Source organism: Serinus canaria, chromosome 8 (assembly GCF_022539315.1).
Source record: "Serinus canaria isolate serCan28SL12 chromosome 8, serCan2020, whole genome shotgun sequence".
In the NCBI taxonomy this organism is placed as follows: domain Eukaryota; kingdom Metazoa; phylum Chordata; class Aves; order Passeriformes; family Fringillidae; genus Serinus; species Serinus canaria.
Window position 1 is genome coordinate 27,693,186 of NC_066322.1, and position 13,724 is coordinate 27,706,909.

General features: G+C 49.5%; 2 protein-coding genes across 2 annotated transcripts in view; both read right to left on the minus strand.

Moving 5' to 3' along the window:
• Positions 1 to 13,724, minus strand: part of LOC103823406 (dimethylaniline monooxygenase [N-oxide-forming] 4) — a 215,418-nt gene that overhangs the window by 58,456 nt on the left and 143,238 nt on the right. The window lies entirely within an intron of this gene.
• The window catches only part of PRRX1 (paired related homeobox 1), a 41,150-nt gene that overhangs the window by 15,933 nt on the left and 11,493 nt on the right, over positions 1 to 13,724 (minus strand). The gene's annotated exons all lie outside the window — the stretch shown is intronic.

The following is a 13,724-nucleotide window of genomic DNA, read 5'->3' on the forward strand; positions in this document are numbered from 1 at the left end:
CCCTCTCTAACCATTTCAATGTTCCCACTTGCTGGAGCTGACAGAAGAAATTATATTTTGGGGGGAAAAAAAAGTAATCATGATCCTATGGAAATCCGGAGGAAGACTTAACATTCAGTGCTAATTATTGGGAGAATAACATTTGTGGGGGCAGAAGTTTACATCCTCCTCCAGAAATCGGTACAAAGCCATGGAAAGTCCTCCTGCATCCCACAGACCAGTCTGAGTTGTGCTGCAACAGTTCTGCTTTTATATTCACTGGAGTTTTCCTTCTGGGCATCCTACAGCTCATAAGGCACACGGCTTAGCCCTGCTCTTCTAACAAGCCTTTCTGATGGGTCTTGGGGTCACAGTGTTCCCATAATACAATAAGCACTGTATGGATCTCATAAGCTCCAAGGCACAGTATGTTATGTGTTTGGAATTCCTTGTATGCTTTTATACTTTGTTTTACATATTGTAATTTTTATATGCATTACCGCATTGATCCTTGGAAAATTAATTTTAAAAAAAAACCCAAAAATACAACAGACATAATCAAAAGCAAACACATACATTTTAAAGCCTGCCAGAGGCAAATCGTGTTCTATGAGGCTGCACTTTGTAACTGACAAAGAGACCAAACCACCAGGCTGTGGCAGAGCTCCAGCAGTGTGGATTCACCAGGGGATCCAAGGGGGCTGAGCTCCCCCATGTCTGTCCCCCCACCCCAGATCAGCCCCGTGGTGCAGAGGCATGACACAGGAGCAGAAATGCCCTCACAGGGCTGTGCTGGCCAAACCCCACCACCACAGCCCAGAGTGTCACCCCACAATGTCCCAGCACAGCCCTGAGCTGCCACGGTGCCAGTGGGACATCCAGAGCTTCCTGAGAGCCCCGCAGCCTCCACTGCCCCTCCCTCACTCCTGGCTGTGATGCCCTGTGCAGGCTGAGCTAGAACAGAGGCTGGACAGAGCTAAAGAATAAAGTAGGGAATTATTAGGAGGCCTCAATGGATCCACCTTGGGCAGCACAAGAGCCCAGCCAGGGCTGCACCCAAGAGGGACCAAAATGGTCCCAAAATGGACAACAGGTCACAGAGTCTCTCACTTTTATCAGTTCTTCTCCATTTGCATATTGGAGTTAATTGTCCCATCCCAGCTCCAGCCCAGGCAGTCCCATCCTTGTTTTTCTCTCCCCAGCCCACGGGATTTGTGCTCTTGGGCTGAGATTTGGATCATTTGTCCTTGGTGCCCAGTTGGAGCAGGAATTGTTTTGTCTCCCTGCTCTGTGCACGGAGCTCACCATCCCATAATATGAAGCCCAGACCCACACACTAAAGCAGCACAGAACCTGAAAAATAGAAAAGCTCAAACCTGAGGCATCAGTTTCAGATCTGGATCAGTGCTTGAACGTGTGTGACCTCACGGCCTTGCAAGTTCAGGGGTTTGGCTTCCAACACCTCTTCCCATCAGCTCCTCAGCTCCCCTTCCTGGGCTGTGTGTCCTGATGTTTTATCTTAGCAATGGCACTGATTCAGCACAGATCAAACTTCCCAACCTCCGCCCTGCTCCATCCGTATCTTCCCACTCCCAAAGACGCCTCTCCACGTTCTTGATCCCCTCCCTGCCCCAGTTCATTCCAGAAAAAAAAAAACCATAATAAAAATTTCTCCTCTGCTCTCCAACACCCTTTCCCCTTCCCTTCTCCACAGACTCCAAAAGCCAAGCTGTGGGACACTCCTCCCTCTCATGCACACGTGTTTGCTCCAAACCAGCACATCAGCTCTGAGTGTCCTCCAGAGCCACCACTGCTCTAAGCTGGACTGTGCAATTAACCCTTTCCACACAGGAGCATGGAAAGACTGAGGTGTCAGGTATATCCACCTGGATATCCCCCACAAGCTGCCTCAAAGACAGTGGCAACAAGCAGCACTGCAGTTAGGACAAACAGGTTACTAATCCATTTTCCACACTCATATCCCCCTGGAGCGAGCTCCGTGGGGTTACACATTATGCAAAAGGCACACGGTATTATTTCCACCCGCTCCCCTGCTGGATTTTCCTAGTGTCCCCTTCTCTTTATGTACAGAAGTGACTCCCCAGACCTACAGCTTGCCATGAATGATAAACAGGTGGAAGCCATGAAGTGAAGATCTGGCACCTGGACTCTGAGCAACACTGCTTTTAATAAATTTATTCTCGGATTTAGAAAAAGTAGCAAAAAAATCCTCAGGAACTTCAGCTAGGAAAGCTTTCAACTAAGGAAAATCAGACATTTTTACAACAAGCTGACTAGTGCAAAAATAAAAAGGAGGGTGGGGGAAGAAAAAAGAAAGGGTTTTTGAGAAGACAGAAAAGAGCTGCTTTGGGGGGGATTTTTTTTCCAGTCCACATATCCCTTGCAGATGAGGCACTTGGCATTTCAGCTGGCTCATTTCCAAACGCTGTGGCAGCCACAGGAGTCTGCAAATGCTCCTCAGCAAGTTCCTCTCATGGGGAAAGACTGACTCAAGCTGAGTGGCTCCATGGGTGCCTCTGCTTGTCCAGGTCCCCACTGTGCTGCTGAGAAGTGCCATTATCCAGCAGCCCTCCCGACTGGATCTGGAAATTCACTTGGATGGGGTTTTTTTTTGGTACGTGGGACCTACACAAGCAGACTGACGATGACCAGTGGGATGCACACGCCAGCTGGCTGCTCTGGTAGGCAGGAAGACTGCTCCCAATGGATATTTCATCTGTGTATTCCTGGAACATCCAGGACTGCAAAGTGCATGGCACAGAACGGCCGTGCCAGGACCACAGGGCGCCACGGGCCGGGAGCAGGGGAGGCGCGAACGGCGGCGAGAACACGGACACGAGCTCTCCAAAGGCTGTGCTCCCCTTTCATTAACATCCAAGAACAAATGGGTTCCATGGAAATTTTTGACCACCACCACCCCTTCCCGAGCAAACTGGACTGGAGCTGCTGCAAGCTTCACTTAGAAATCCATTTTTCTGCTGCTAATGGATTTTATGGGTCCCTCTTGATTGCAACTGGAAAAATGATGGCATCCGAGGTCCAGAAATAACATAACTCGAGCCTGGCTCTCAGCATCCAGCCCACCTGCCTTTTGCAAGGGCTGAGCATCCTGAGCAGGAGCATTCTCCTTGGGTGGGGGATAAAGGATCTTACAGCTGCTGCAGGAGGCAAAGGGATCAGAGCATGTGGGGCCATCTCAGAACAACTTTCTCCATCCCAGGTCCACGGTGAAAACCTGCTCTTCTAAGGAGAATGGACAAGGAGGCTGCTGCTGGTGTCTGGGAGATTTTTGTTGGCCACAGGGACATCCAGCAAAACAGGAAGGCAGATGGGACAGAGCATGGGCTCCAGGATGCTCCACACCCCAGCTCTGCAGGACAAAAAGGGAATCCAGGCTCAGACCCCCCTCCATCCTCTGCCTTTTCTGGACGGCGAATGCATTTCACATTAGCTAATAAATTGCTACATCTAATGTTTCTTAGCCTGCTGGAATGATGAATATTTTGGAATGTATTTTGAATGGTTCCTTGCCAGAGTGGAACAATCATCCAGAAATCTGAAATCAGAAAGCTGAGGAATGGAAAGCCCTGTCTTTCCAGAGTTCACCACAGTTTGAAAAGCACAACTCCCAGCAGAGGAGGCAAAATAACGATTATGAGAGATCCTGTGAATTGAGGCACACAAGGGATATGCTGGAAATGACAATCCTTAATATGGAGTAATAATTTTTGCTTCCAGGTGATGAATATATTATAGGATATCTGTTTATTCCTGCCCTTAATCTGCCTGAAATGTCAGATACTCTAACCTGGAGTTAGACAGGACAATTGGACAATTTAGGGGACCTGTGCAGAAACATGAGATATCTCAGCCACAAAGCACTGCTTTTGCTCTGGTGCAGGGTTAGAGACAGCTGCTGCTGCTCTAGCAAAATTTAACACAATTTAAGCCTTTTAAAGGGCTCTAGCTAATGAATCACACCCACTGCCAGACCAGCCAAATCCTCACCTACCCGGGAGTATCTCAAGACCAGCAAAAGGTTGAATGGCTCATCAGCCACCAGGCTGAGCCAGCTCAGCACAAACCCCAAGCCTGCATGGAAAGTCTCCATGGATAAAGGAGACCAGAAGTGGTCTGGTCTCACTGGAGCAGCTCCAAGAAATAAGCTTTTCTCTCCCCCATCGAGATGGGCTGTCTAGACACATTGGCAAGGCTGCGCTGCCGAATTTGCGGTGCTGCATCCTTCTCACATCCAGCCTGTCAAATACAGCAAATTCCTGTCCCCCAGCCTGTTAGCATGGGCATTTTTTCAAACTTCCTAGTGTTACTCACGGCCAGAAATGCCATTATGTTCAGTGAGAAGTTTTTAAACAGATTTCTCCTCACATGCAGGACGACATCTTAGATTTTCTTTATCGACCCTCTGGCAAAATAATTATTTCGTTATTTCATTAAATATTTTTTGCTAACAACTAAAGTAAAAATAAAGTAAATCGAGTACAAAGTATTTTTAAGCCAAAAAACACTGATATGTGAATACGATTTGCAATGGAAATGCAGGAAAAAATGTTCTCCAAATAATCAAAAAAATACTACTCAGCAAAACCTTTGGGACTTAGGTGATGTTTTTCACTGGAAAAACAATGAGAATGTTTAGAGAGAGCCTAGCCTCAGGGCCATGTTCAACACTGTATGGAAGTGCAGATTTAAACCCATCCACATCAAAGCCATTCTGAAATAAGCAAATTACCTTCCACCAGATTCAAGACTGCAGGGGTGATTAGTGTGGGTCACACAGATTTCTCCATCCTCAGAGGTCCTCAAAGCAAAAAGCACATGAAAATTCCATATGGCCCTGGAGCAGAGGTGGGCTGTCTGTCTCTTTGTTCATAACACATCCATCAGCCCCAGAGGGGTGCAGACAAAATCACCTCCAAATGAATCACAAGTGGGACGCACTGGCATTATGTTCATGCTGTTGACCTTCACAGCACAGAAAATAAAACAACAGCAAGTAATGAAACCCACTGTCAGTGTGTGGTATAAAGGTACACAGAGCAGCTGTTTCACTTCAGCTGCATACACAAGGGAGAGCTGTTGTGCTGGTGAATCCTGCAGCCCCATTTCCCAGCCACTGCCAGTGCTAGCAGGGCACAGAGCCTCCATCACCCCACTGCTGCACTGCCTTGCTGACCTACTGACCTGGGATTTAGACAGATTTAGACAGAAGCATCCATGGTGTTGGAACCCTGGATGCTGAGAATTTTAAACTTTCTGTGCTTAAAGGCACAGACCCACAAGAGAACACTGCATTTGACCTGAGGCTGTGGAGAAGGCTTCCAAAATTGATTATTAACGCTGGGATTATGGGAGTGTAATTGGTTAATATCACAGGGTGGAAAACTTAAAGTTTGGGGTTTTAGAATATAGAAATAAATATGAAGCAAGATGGAGGTTTTAGGGTGGAGGCAGGTTGTTCTTCTTTACCTTCTCCTTCCTTCTTCTCCATGGGTTTGGGTGGCATTTTGTAATTGGACAGAAAAATCTGCACTGCGGGCTTTGAGTGATCAGTTATTGGGTTAAAAGGGAAAATAATCCAGGTGTCCTTTCTTAATTGGAGAGTTTAGCCTTAAAAGACCTTGTAACAAGAGATTGTTGGCCATTTTGTACCTTGCTAATGAAAGGCTGCAGAACTCATGGCTGTGAGACTTTCACTGATAAGAAATAATAAACACCTGAGTCTGAACATGAACCACTGTCTCAAGTGCCTTCAATCCAGACCCAGAGAAACTGACACCATGGGATGGGCTTTCTCTCTACTCCACTGCAGCATCCCTCAAGGGGACTTCTGAAACCATCTCATCCCTAGGAAAGAAAGCTCTGCTGCTCCTGGCTGCTCAGAGAAACCTCAAGAGCCTTCAACTTCCCTTAGGAAATCTCCACCAAGCTCTCAGGTCCCAAGTGTGCAGGTCGGACGTGTCCCTGTCAGAGGAACCCTCCTCCCTCTTCCTCCAGCAGCTTTCCATACATCTCCCAGACCAGGAGACCAGGGATGGCCAGCTGAATGCCCTCTCTGGCCAGTCCCACGTCCCCAGGTGCTGGACATGCTGAGCTGGAACCAAGCTGTGAGCAACCAGAGGCTCCTGGCCACGGGCCACCACTAGCCCAGATACCTGTGGGCACATCCTCCAAGTGGCCCCATGGCCCAGCCCACTCACACCAGGTCTCCAGGCTCCCCTGTGGTCACAGAAATTGAATTCAATTCCTGAATGGAATCCTACAGTGTCCTGATGTGCCAACAACTATACCTGCATCCTGGACAGAGCCTGGGTTTTCTGGTACAGGTCAGCTGCAAATGTCCTTCCATCCCAGGCACAAGGGACACTCCAGAGAGGTGCTGGGTGCACTGAAACACCCCCCAGTCAGGTCCTGGAAGAAGCAAATTGCTACACAAAGCTCACTACCATGCAGCACGGTGTAACAGAGATCAGAGCACCCAAAGAACCCCAAACCAGCTGGGAGAGAACTAAAGCACGACGGGCTGCTCCTGAAATAGGCCCTCTTTTTCTTTTAAGCACAGCTCATTAAATGTTTGCTGGAAAAACAGAAAAGCATTTTCCACAGAGAGGAGGACATCCAAGAAAAGCCCTTTTGGACATAAATTGGCAAGAGACTCCCAAGCATTTATCTTCAGCATAGAATGTGCTCTGTCAGGAGGGCTGTAACTAACAATACGCTGAAAAACACGCCACAGACTTCCACTGTATTTTACTTGGCACTAAGGGGTTATTCCTCAACACAAAGTATTCACAACTGGCATCAGTTAAACGAGAAATTACAACCTTCAAAAGACCTATTTAGCATCAGCTGCAGAAAGTATGGAATTTGCCATGGGCTTTGATGACAACAGATTATTCCCCATAAAACGCTGCGAAGGCGCTCGGCGACAATGCTCGGCACGAGCTGCCGGTTCGGCGGGGGGATTGGGAATTCAGCACTTCCTGCCCCTTCTCAGGAGGCTGCTGCCTGCTTTGGGACTGCTCATATCCCTCTCCTCAACTCTCCAGCTCGCTGGCAAGCTCAGCCACAGGGCTTGGGACACATCAAGCTGATTTCTGCAAGGACCGTGCTGAGCTCTAAGCAGGCTGCAAAGATACCCCGAGCTCATTAAGGAGGAATATGAGGAAAGCATCCCATTCCTCCAGGCTGGATGGTCAGCTGGGATAGACTGAGGTCAACAGTGTGGAGGTTTGGGAGCTCCATCACCTCCTGACTCTGCACAACTCAGCCACAAGCCAGGACAAAAGGCAGCGTCCCTTCCCTGTCCCTTGATTATTCCCACCTCCCGCGCAGGAGAAAAGAGCTCTCCCACCAAACTCCTCAGGCCCTCAAGCTTTTTTCTACTCAGGCTCTGGAAAAGCAGAGCTCAGAGCTGGGAATCCCTGCTGGTGTTTCTCAGGATGAATGCTGTGTCCACACAGAGTGCACGCAGGAGAGAGAGCACGCCTGGGGAAGGGAAAGGCCATCGCTGGCTGCCTGCACTGCACCAGGGCTATCTTTAGGGAACCTGGAAAAAGTGACACTCCAGAAAACAGTCCAGAAACAGTCTCCACCCTGACTCTCAAAGGGGGCTCCAGAGGTCAGCCTGAGCTATGTTTTCCTGCCACAAACCTGGAGCCTGCTCAGTGAGCTGTAAAACAGCTTTTGCTCTGCTTGGCAAAAGCTGCTCTGTTTTCTTCCCCAGACCTACAGAGACAGGGGTTTATTGGGCAGATACCCTTTGTCTACCTTGTCCTGGAAGGAGATTTAACCATTCACAGGACTTGTGCAGCACCAACAGAGAACAAAGGGGAAAATGAGTCCTTTCTGCAGGCAGCTGCAGCCCGTGGCACGCAGCCTGCCCGCTCCAGCCCCTGTAAAACCCAGCCTGCACCAGTTAACCCCTGCTCCTGCCAGGCCAGCAATTGTCACCTGGCTTCAAATTCAGTGTGTCTTACTGGGCTGGGGAGAAGGGAAAGCTTTGCCAGGGCTGTGCCACTCAGAACTGTTCATGCACAGCAGGAGCAGCCAAAGCAGGACCAACCTAAACATTCACGCATCCTAAGCTGGATCCACCCAGAACTGTGCTACTGCCCCCGCTGGAGATCAGCATCGACACAGGCTCCAGACTGGCTGTGCCTTCTCTCACTGCATTCTCTGCTCCTTTTGAACCTTAAAGCTGGCTGAGTCTCATCCTCACGCCGTACACACACTGACAGAGTTGTGCTTTTTCACCCCAGGTTTTAACACGACCCCAGAATCTGAAGCCTAAAATAAAAATCAAATAGATAATTAAAAGCCACGATCCTTTAAGCAATGCTGGGCTTTGCTCTTGCTGTGCTGGCACGGCACATTCAGGTAGTGACAATCTTCCCATAAAGACTCTGGGTACTCTGTTTAAGGAACCAGGCAAAAGCTGGCATCCTGGCACTAATGGCCTGTCATTAGTCAGTTGTTTTGTTTTTAAAGCTGAAGTGTGTCAGCTAAAGCCACCTGCAGAGCCAGGTGTTGCTCTAGCCACTCACAGTGAGGTACAAAACTAAAGGCTGAAACGCCCAACTTGAGACAGTGCACAGGAAAATCACAGCCATTTCCCGGTCCAAGAGTCAGATGGCAATTTCTATAGGGCAGAACCTGGAAGGCAAACCCTGGAGTCCTCTAGGGAAAAAAAAGACCTTTTAAATTTACTCCCCCAAGCCAACATTACCAAGTGAATGTTCTGGAATCTTGATTTATTTGCCAAGCTCTGAAGGGAAGGAGTCCATCAAAGCACTGTCACCTGCTGCCACGGATGCTGAGGCACCCACCACTCCCAGCTCACACTCAGCACATAGCTCAAGTGCCCCCTGATGAACAGAGACACTTTCCTGAATCAAAACCAACAGGAAGAAAACCCCAAGTCTCCACACAAAGTAAACCCAAGTTGTATTTCAACTAAATCAGGTCCCAGCATTAGAAGCATTACAGGAGTTGGAGATTAAAATCTCCATTTAAGCTGGAAAACTCATCCCCGATGAAGGATGGATGAGTTACTAAAACAAATATTACATTTGGTTCTGGCTAACAGGACTCTGCTCAGGGGAGCTAAAGTACTCCCAAAGATTATCATTTATGCACAGCTGACTTCAAGTCCTCTTGCTTGCTAAGCCCAGGCTGTGGTACAACCTACAGATTTCTCCCACAAACCTCTTCTATTGGTCAGGCATTTGTTTCTCAGCTGCTCTGGCAGTTTTATGGACTCTACCATCTGGGCACAGAGGTGATAAAACATCAAAACCCTCAGTTCTGGGCATGGATTATACCCTTTCCTGGTTACCTGCCAGCCTATGGCCCAAATCAGGTGTCCCATCCTCAGTGCCTGCCTCGGAGCCCTGCTGCTGCAATCCCCCAGAGAGAAGGGTGCCTGTGGCCACCCTAATCACAGATCTGCCCCAGAGCTCCACTGACTGAAACAGGCTGCCCCAAAACAACATCAAATCCCTGTGACCGTCCAGACAGCTTTGGGGTGTCCTGCCCCAGGGGGCAGCCCTGGTTGCTGGGGACCAGCCTGCCTCACTTTCACCTACTCCCCAGACTTCCAGTTTTCACACAGAAAGGGCTTTGACTTCTCTCAAATCATCAGAGGAAATAAGGAAATAGAGGAAATAAGGAAATAAATGTCAAAGGCTTGAAACCCAAACAGTTTCAAAGTTGCTACTGACAGGAACCAAAGGGGTTAGAGGAGGGGAAATGCCTCCTGTTTGCTAGAGCAGAGATGCTGCTCCTGCACCATCTCCTGCTGTGGGTCTCGCCCTTAAACTGCAAAATCAACAAGGAGGGAAAAGCTGCAAGAAAACCCCATCAAAGGTCTGTTCCTCTCTCCTGGCTTCCCATCCTCCCTGCTCCCTGTGCTGGCTGGGCTGTGCCTTGCTCAAAGCCCAGCTTGCCACGCTGGAGCTCAGCGAGCCGAGGACGCGCCTTTGAAGCAGCCACAACAGAGAGAGAGGACATCCTGTCCTCAGGGACCTGCCACACGGGGCTGGCCTGGCCACCAGCACAGCAAAGCCAGCCTGGAATGTGTGGCAAGCAGGAGACAGGCAGTGATGGGGAAGAAGCCATGGGGCAGAGCTCACAGCAGCCTCCCACAGGAGCTGGGTGTTTTGGACTGTGCCCTCCAACCCCAAATCCCTCAAGGTGCCTTCCAGAAGGGCAGCCCAGTTTTCCCAGCTGCTTTCAGCTGGCTCACCAGAGGAAATGCTTACGATGCAACATGCTCTTTGCCTCTGATCTCATGGCAGGTTTTGAGGAATTGGCCAATTTCAACCACCTTTTGATCATTTGAACAGAAATAGTGAAGGAAATTCAGCTCCTATTAGTTTTTTGAAAACCTGGTGGCTCAGTAAAAGGAAAGAGGATTATTAATGTCAGCAGCAAAGACCAAGCAGCTGGGTGAGCTCAAGCTTTTACAAGATCCAAGAACCCAGAGTCTCACCCTGCTGCTCTAACAAAGCAAAGGAAAATGCCAGCAGAGCTCAGCCCAGGTTGCTCCACGGGCATCCCTGGAGGTGCACAGTGGCAGGAGCAGCATTGCCACCCACTGCCACCTTCACACAACATCCCCCACACCTTCCTGGTAAGACCAGGACTGGAAGAGCTGACTGAGCAGACCCAGCTCCAGATTTTGGTGGTTTTAACCATTAATCGTGGGGAAAGCAGAGCTGGAGACGATGGGGAGCGCAGCACCAGCTGTACCTGTGTGCCCTGCAGGGAGGGAACGCAGTCCCTGCTCCTGGGGGGACACTCGCCACCCCACCCCGGCCATCCGTGCTCCAGTCCCCGCTGCCACAGACCTTCCTGAGGGTTTGGGCCAGTAGATGGCACCAGAATAACAGAGAAACCCCTCGGCATCTCCCCACACCTCCCGCAGCAGCATCCCTTCCCCAGCACACAGGGCACGGGGCATTGGCACCAACCGATGGCTCTCAGCTCTCTATTTCAAAAACCTGTTCAGAGCTGACTTCTTCAAAACTTCTACCACACAAACTCCGGGAGAAAAAAAAAAAAAAAGAGATTTCAAACTGAGATACCCTGATTTTTGGAGGCTTATAAAATCTTTTTTTTTTTATTCCTACAACTTAGATGCTGCTTTTAAATGAACCACAGAAACAAAGTATTTACCCAAAGCATCTGCTTTGTCCATAATTGCTTTAATTTGGAGAAGGCTTCCTCTATCCAGCTAGAGCTAACAGAAGTTCTCTGCCTGCTGCATTTGAACAGGATCTGCATTTCTTGATGTAGAAGCAATTCACTTGAGAAGTGCCAGGCTAACTTCTAGGTAGGAAAGTCCCCTTCTCTTTGGCTCTTGTCAACACTGTTAGAGGACAGACCAGTGCTGCCTCCCCAGCTCTCCTCTGCTGTCAGCTAATGACAACATCCCTGACTCCAGCGGGTTCAGCATCATCTCAACCCTCTCAAAACAAGCACCAGGACTGGCCCAGGCCAGGGTGGGCATTTTCCCTAAGAGGTACCCACCTCTCTCTTGCACACCAGGTGTGCAAGAATTTTTCTCTTTACAAAGATGCCCCAAAACAGAATTGACAGCCAGTGCAAATCCTGCAGCAAAATCCATCCCCATCACAGAGAATTAAGGATGAGCCTATTCCCATTCCTGCCTTGTGGTACCTCCTGATGATCATCAAGGTGAAACACCATGTTTTCAGAAGGAGCTGGTCAAAGATGATGGTGGTCTCCAGGGATGGTCTCTACAGCACAGACAGGATTCTCCCAGTCCCTGTCTCAGCTGTGACATGTGACAAGATGTTTGTGGGCACTACATGGTGACTCCAAACACCCTGGAGCTGCAGCCATGGCTCTGCCTGGGGCAGCTCTCATGTGCTTAGGGAGGCACCAGGATTGACTCAGAGCCCTGAGTCCTGCTTGGAGGATCTGGGACAAATTCAGAGACCACCTGACTTTTCACACCCAGCCTGAGATTTGAACATGGCTCAGCCCAGCAAAGTCTTTAAAGCAGTTTGATGATTTTGATCTTTCCCCCACATGCCCTTTATTAATCATACTGAAGGAAAGTGTAATTCCTCCAAACCAAACCACTGCCATTCTCGGCACATTTTTTACTCACTGTCCCTTCTAGGAACAGAGCACATTTGGAAACCTCTACAACTCCACACCTCTTGGCCAGCAGCACATCCATGACCACATGTCCACAAACACTGAGCTTTGGGGCTGGAAAATGACCACGCCAGCCAGGTGGAGAAAGGCTCCCACTGCCACAGGCTCAGAGGTGGAGCTGGAGCAGGGAACCATCCATGATGGCTTTGCTTCATGAACCTTCCTGGAAGAACTGCCCCTCTGCAGCTCTTTGGGCATTCCTGGTTTAGCAGCTCTTTCCCTGCTGGTGACAACTGAATGCACAGCAGAGTGTGGACCAGGGGATGGGTGACTGCTCTGATCATCCCAACCCTGCAAACCCTCCTGCTCCCTTGCCTTGGTGCCAGCCCTGCACAGCCACCTCTGACCTCCCCAGGGAGCTCACCCCACCACTGCAGAGATGCTCTGTCCCACGAGGATGCTGAGCACGTTTATCCCTCTTCCCACCACTGATTAGATTTGCAGCTCTCCCTGTTTTCCTCATTTTTCCCGAAGCTGGCAGGGCTGCAGCTACAGGAGACACCACTCACTCAGAGCCTCAGCCTGGCCAGAAATAGCAGAAATCACACACAACAGCCTGCTGCCTTCAGAGCTGCAGTTAACTCCAAAGAGGTCCTGAAACACAAGAGAAAGTTGGGCTACTCCCATAGCTGATGTTTGCCCTTCACAGCCCTGCAGAGGATTTCCTATCTCTGTTATTCCTAACAGTGGGATTTTGGAGATTTGGGATTTTGGAGAGGGGATTGTCCCATAAATGTGAGGCAGCTGGTTCACATAAGGGCCTGAGTTATGATCAGAGATGAGGACATTGCTTTCCTGTTGTGTTTCTCACTATGTTTTGGTTCAAACCTGTAAACAGACTCGTACCAAGTGGATCTGTGCTCTCCATCTGGTCCTGTGTCCTGATTTCCTGGCGGGAACATCCCTGCAGCACATCTCCCATCCCTCAGCCCGAGCTGAGCTCTTCAGTTGCTGTGTGAGACTCAGCCATAGCATTTCACCCAGTTACCCCACTGGTGAGACCAACAAATCATGGCTGACAAAAGCTGCTCTTCCAAAAGGGCTTCCAGACATTCATGGATGCAGCAGCCAGCACTCTCCTCTGGAGTTATTTCTAGTGATTACACAGCATCTCACAGCTAAAAAATGCATTTCCTACCTCCTCTGAATGCATGTCTGGCTTGTGCTCCCAGCCACTGGCTCTCATTCCACCTTTCTCTGATGGATTAAAGGCAGGGAGGAGAAAGGCTTCTACCTAGAAAGTCACAGAAATGTGGATTTTGCTCCATCATCACCAGTGTCTGGAAGAACCCTTGCCACTTTGTGGCCCAAAAGGGACAGTGATCCATCACACAACCTACAGTGCTCCCACTCAGAGAGATCAGGGAAGCAGAGCAGAGAGCCAAGTCCTTCTGAGGATTCCTGGGGAGCAGCACCATGGGTACAGCAAGAGAGGCAGGGAGAACTGGGAGCAAGAAAAAAAGGATTCAGCACCCAACTCCACACAGAGCTCTTCAAGCCCCCCAGAACAAGGCACC